Below are 6,883 nucleotides of genomic sequence, written 5' to 3' on the forward strand. Positions count from 1 at the left end.
GGACTTCTGTATGTCTTTTGGGAATGAATGATTTGGCATTTTTTTCTGTTCCTCTTATGGCAACGGTTCCTCTTCTGTGGACAGTGTTTTGTGAATGTTTTAATATATTTATTTACAGTTATACTTCAGATATACTACTTTAGTGAATTAATCTTTATTTATAGCATTTTACCTTGTGGTGTAGAGAAGCATAGTCTTTTAGTAGGGCTAATCCTATAATAATACATTGGATTGAACAGTTCCTACAAACAAGAAGGAATAACTTCCCTCCATACTCACTGGGAACAAAACAAGATGTAATTAGGCTTAATACCAGGAATGAAGTTCAGGTGAGACACTGGGGAGAAAATTTCTTTTTGCAGGGCTTGTGAAGCACTCATATAGATTATCTGAGAGGACAGTGGAATTTCTATCATGGGTGGTTTTTAAGAACAGGTTAGACAAATGCCTGCCTGAGAATGGTGTAAGTGTAGCTGATAGTGCCCTGGGGCTGGGGAATGGACTAAGTGGCCATTTAGATTCCTTCCAACCCTATTTACTATGTTTTTCCTCAAAAATACAGCCATTCTTGCTGTTGGAGTAGTTATATTTGAGGAAATAATTTTAATATTTAGAAGGATCAATAAAAAGCCGTATTTTTTTCCAAAGCACTAATAAAGACACCGTCTTCTCTGAACATTTTAAAAGTATAACTGACTATTAGTATTTATATAAATGTGACACTTGAAAGTGTTGAGGAAAAGAATTAGTCATTTCATCATGAGTTATACCTCTGGTAACTTCACAGAAGTATAACTTGATGTAGAATTTAATTTATGTAAATGAGGAGAAAATGGCTAAAAGATGGCTACTTGTATATACAGAAATGCACACAATGAAAAATGAATCTCAGAATCACATCTTATAGTTATTATCAAATTGCCAAGGGAAAAAAGTTATGGAAGAGAAATTATTAGAGATTCAACTAGAAAATAATTATCGTCATGTTAAAATAGTAAGGTAAAGACAGCTGCATAATACACGTGATTCTGTTTATCTGTTCAAGTCAAGAAGCATATACTAGTGAGAGGAATAGTATATTTTATGAATCACTACATTGCTTGTCACTGAAAAATCAACTCATATCAACAGTTGCTATGTGATTTCAGATACACAGGTTAGCGTTTCCTGCGTGTTCAGGGAAGTACAATGACCTCATAGTGATCACAGTTTGATCACTATTGATGATTCTTATTGTATGATCTTTACAAATTAGGCAGATACCTAAACTGGTTTACGTTTAAATTTAACTTACTGGCCTGAGTGTTAAGGCATCATGAAAAGTAATGACCTATACCTGAGTTTTTGATTCGAAGGCCCAAATCTGTTCTGTGTTCTGGATCATGTCATTCTAAAATTCTTGGACAGCTTGTTCACAAGGACTTTCCTTACAAAGGTCTTTCCTTACAAAGCTGTTTTGCAGATGGTTAGATCCTAGCCTATACTCTTATATAGGATTTTTGGATTCTATGTGCGTGACTTTTCATTTACCATTGCTGAACTTTGCGAGGTCCTTGTCAGCTTGTTTATCGTATCAATAGCAATGCCATCCTGCATTTTCACTGTTTTCCATGATTTGTTATTGCTGATCCCCTGAGCCTGACCCCTATTGCTGACCCTTTGAGCCTAACCACTCAGCCATATTTCCACCTACATTATTGTTCCCTTTTCCAGTTCAAATGTCATCAGTTTGTCTGTAAGGACACTATGAGAGACTGTGTCCAATGAGTTGGCAAAAAGGAGACAGTAGTTTTCTATTAAATTGTCTGACTGGAAAAAAAGGGAAGATTTTAAAATTAATTTCTTTGCTTTTAAAGACAAAGCTTGTGAAGGCTGAAGCTGTTAAAATTGGGATAGTCCTATTTTAGTGAGAAAGATAAAAACAGTTTTAGCTGATATGAACTCTTGTTACTCCTCAATACCAACCCCTGTATGCAATTCAACAGAGAGCTCTCTGCTGCGTTCATCACTGGCTGACCATTTGCACTGCTCTGCAAATATGAAGCTCTAGCTTCAATTGAAGCTTCAAAAATTGAAGCTCTAGGCTGAGCCCTAGCTTCAGAATTAGTGACAGGATTTTAGTCTTGGAGGTCAGCAGAAGTAGCAGTCTGATTGTCCCTAAGTTTTGTTCTGAGTTTTCAAACCCAAACTTCTTATCCTCTGAAAATTTCCTCAAAGTGAGGTGACTAATCACTATGATCAAAAGTTATTCATTAACTTTTCAAGTTATTCTCTTAATTATGTGATGATGAACTAAATTTTTGCCAGTTGTAGCAAATATTTCATTGTACAATATGTCTATAGTAAAACCGCAGTTAAAAACTACGATAGGAATACAGTTCTGTTGTGTCCTTTGTTAGGCCTTAGTCAAGCATAATGCTATTGATCCATTCCTTTGCTAATTTATAGATAATTAGATAGAACTCCATTAGACTGAAAAATCAAATGACTTAAATGACTAGGATTTCAAACACTGTTTCATTCACGTGAATATTTCTTATGTATTAAATTGCAATCCCTTCAGAACAGAAGCTGTCTTTTAGTATTACTATGTATTTAGTATGTATTTAGTATGTATTGTAGAGGTTCAATACACAATGCTTTGATGTCAATTGCAGTTTCTATGCTTTATTGTCATGCAGATAATGTGTAGGATGATTAGGATCTACTGAAAGAATGCAAGCACTAGTTTCATGCAGTGTCTTTCAGAAGGACCCAAGCAAAGCTTAGCAAGATAATCACACGCTAGGAACTGTCTAGCTGCAGCATAAGATGCTAGTTTACTCAACGTAACTAAGAAGTGAAATATAATCATGAAAATATTTCTTAAATTATTTGACTCTTTTCATTTAGAAAGATAGTTGACCATAGAATATCATAGAATCTGTATTAGAAAATTCCACTTAAGGTTAGTAAAGAGACAATATTTTCAAATGTAGCTTGTCTCCGTACTCTTATAATGAGCAAATTTCTTTTCCTGGGAAAGATTTGAAATGTCATGACTGGTGTTAACTGGGTCAAGAGGACAATAGTATTAGCATTAGCACAATAATGTGAGATTACTACAAGTTCCCAATGTAACCCTGCACTTGTGCTAAATGCTCTACAAACTGGTATAAGGTGTTTTTCACCCCTAATAAAACATTCTGAGGTTGAACAGCATTGTTTTAGCCCATGCCTTCCTTTATACATTCTCCACAAGTCCACTGCCAAATTTCAGATTGTCATTCCCAGGATTTTTGCAAACAGAATAACTTTCTAATGACTGACTGTTTTTGCCAGCTGCATCCGTTAACGTTTCTCCACTTCAGTTCTAGCAGCAATCCATGCTCCTCTGCATTCTGCCCTTCCTCTTTTCTTCTTGCCCAACTATCCTTTTGCTGCTTCTTCTTGACATACTTGCTGTCCTCCTAGTTCTTCTTTCACTTAATTTTCCTTGCCTTCTTTCCTCTGCCACAATATAGCAAAAAATTGAAGTCCTTCAGGAGCTTTTTGATAAATAAAGCATCTAAATTCTGTTCCCCAGAAAGCAGAGTAAAAACTATGTTCCTTTCTCTATGGTTTTGCATAATCAACAGCTCAAAAAAAATGACAGAATTAAGATTGTTTGTACAATTGTCTGTTGAATAAGTGAATTCTGATCTAGTTTTGTTTACTGATAAAACACATTATTTGTAATAATAGAAACAAAAAAACTATATAAGAAAGGAATTTATATTGTTACCATTATATATACTTGTATTGCAAGTATATCAGTTTGTACTGATGCACAGAATTATACAGCCCTTTCCCAAAACATTAAGGTTTCAAATTTCCTTAGAATTGTTCTTCAGACTCCTACCTCCTGTGAAATGCCTCGTTGCACTTGCAGCAGCTCCTCCCTTTTTTCTCTCTAATAATTTATTTTTGTAATAGTTAGGACAGTCACAGTGAGTGTTTCCTATTTGCCACTGATTCTTAAGCAACCATAGTGATCAAGCTATGTCTTCTTCAGCTTACTTTGTTGGTGTCGCTTTTTTTTGAGGGGGTGTGGGAGAGAGGCAGGTAGTGAGCAATATCTGAGGTCTCCCCCTATGCCATCTTTAGGACATATCTGTATGGGAACTGTCCTTTGGCTATATCAGGGGTCCAACCAACTGTTGTCTCCAAACAGAGAGACTGCCAGTAATTTTAAACACTATTACATCTTTCAGGACTAGGAAAGACCTGGAGGCTACACAAAGTATGCTTTCAGTTTTCAATAATTCGGCTAGGGCTTGAATGTTAAAATTTTGAGATATGCTGGAATCTCCTTCTCTGCCTGTATGATCTTAACTGAGCTTTCCAAACCTTATAAATCACAAAACAAGAGCAGGTTTGTTAAGATCGTAGTACAACTAACTCTCTTCTTCCATTGGTGGTGAATGATAGAGTTATAGTGGATCACAGAAGTTCTTGGTGCATTTGGGCAGGAGCAAGGGAGCCCTGTTACAAGTGAGTGAAAGATGTGCAGTTTTTCTTCCACCAGAGCCTTGCAAAATATACAGTTAGTTTAAACCTATAACACAGATTTTTAACTAAAATTGCACCCAAAATATGATCAAATACATATAAGCAAATACAAAAATGGAGGGGAAACATTGTGTGTGTGTGTGTGAGAGAGAGAGAGAGACAGAGAGAGAGAGAAATTAATTTATTTTATAGCTGTGGCATCAATATAAGCAGACACATTTTTAGTATTTTAATTCAAATATTCCTGTTCATAATAATAATTAAAGCTTGTATTTTGTCATTTTCTTTCAGGGCAAGATATATTGCAAGGAGAGGGGTGTTGAATTTCTGTTGTAAATTAACTATTCAAGCTTGCCTTTCTATATTTAGATTTTCAACTTAAAAACGTAGATATTAGGATAGCATAAAACCAGATGAGCTCTAAGCTAAAGGAAGACGTTATACAAAGTGCAGAAAGGTAAAGATTGACCATAAGTGAATTTCAGTTGGAAACTGGAAAAAGGTTTGTAAACATCACCTTTGGTTCTGCAAGACCTTTCTTCAGTAGCGTTAGCAGGGGTAAGGATCATAACTAATTTGAAGGCGGCTTCAATCATGACAGTCATTCATGTGATTATTAGTTTGATGCTATGAATAAATACTGCTTCCATCTTTTGTTTTATTTTTAATTTAGTAAACTTAATGTAAAACTTCAATTTTTTTTTATTAAATATTAAGTTATTAGGTCAAAAAAGTAGGACATACTGGTGTTAAGACCGTCTATGCGTTGAGACAGTTTTAAAGGACATGATGAAATGCCATGTTTCTTAGACGGTTCTTGCTTCTTTTTAGGCTATAAGAATGGCTTAGTTAATAAGTAGATCTTCTGTGATTTGCTAAATTATTTTTAACTCTGTGTTATTCAAATCATATTGTGAATATAGATATATTAATTTCCTTTGTGACTTTTGTGGTGCCTGTTACTAGAGTACTGAGCAATTCATGACTAGTAATGATTTGCTTTTGAAAGCATCTTTGGAAATATTTGGGGTTTACTATCTTTGCTTTATATATTGCTACCTAAGGCACAGAAAGATATAGGTGTTTGGTAATTTTGGTTGAACAACCTAAGGCTCCTAGGATCTGATTTTTCAAAACACTGACTTTTGTTTTAGTAGTGGCATTCTTAGAGCACAGAGTTCAGGTAGAATTGTCAGTCAAAGTGCTGCACTTCTGCCAATGAGATGTTCAAGGCTCTAGCCAGGCATACAGTATGGCCTACAGCCAGGCACACAACCAACAAACATTTGCAAAAACTGCTATTTATACTGACATGCGCAGCACTGAGAAAGAACAAATTTAGGCAGAAACTGAATCCATTTCTCCAGGGTTCCATCTGCGCACCGCATTTGCTCTGTAACAGCCAACTTCCCGGAATGAGAGGGCGGCTGTGGCAGCAGTCACACTCACAACCTGCTCTCATTTAGCCTTGAACCCAGTTCACCTTCCCTGCAGCAAGTGCGTGCGGTCTGTGCAACCAGTGAAATAGAAAGGCTGTGGAGGATGGCTGGATGTAAGCATGTAATTACAGACTGCATAACACTGCGTGTGTCCAAAGACGTCACATTAAGGCTTCAGATAGCTTGCAGGCATTACTCACACAAGTAATCCTTCTTCAGTGAGGTTGACTATACAGAAGAGAATTTCTCATGAGAGCAAGGATTCTGGGATCTATATTGTAAGTTATCGGAGACTGTGGTTTGTAGATATATTCTCTAAACATGCATCATGAAGGTGACTAATTGGTCTGCGTGTTTTGCTAAGCCAAGCTGTCACCCTACTTATCATTTTGGAATGCCAAAGTACGATATAAACCAAGAATGCTGTCAAACTTGAACAGCTAGGCTTGTGCTTTATTGAACATTAAATACGTCAGTGGATGAAATGTCTATTGACATTTTTTAAAGTCGGTTTTCTGTTTTATTGATCTGAAAACTCTGAAGGCCCTTATCTGCTCTGGTTCATCACTGTGAGTGAGTGAAAACTGGTCTCCCATACTTCTATATCATATAACAGAACCGTGTCGAGTGAAAATTCTTTGTTTGACCTGAAATGACCACAAAGTTTGGGGATGTGCAGAAGATGATTTTTTTCTCACAATCTGGCAAAGATTATCAAAGAATGGTTGACTATCAAGCAATCATCATCATCAGCGTCATGCTGCAGGCTGCGAGAATTGCTGTAGCTCTTGTCTGATTTTGACAGAATCCCCCTTGAAAGTCTGCAGCTTGTTTGAATGATAACAGTATTTCTGACTGAATGAATTAGGTCTCATAAGAAATTCAATGGTGAATGTAAGTGCAGATCTGAACTG

This window comes from Nothoprocta perdicaria, unplaced genomic scaffold (genome assembly GCF_003342845.1).
Source record: "Nothoprocta perdicaria isolate Ctin4 unplaced genomic scaffold, notPer1 scaffold_505, whole genome shotgun sequence".
In the NCBI taxonomy this organism is placed as follows: Eukaryota; Metazoa; Chordata; class Aves; order Tinamiformes; family Tinamidae; genus Nothoprocta; species Nothoprocta perdicaria.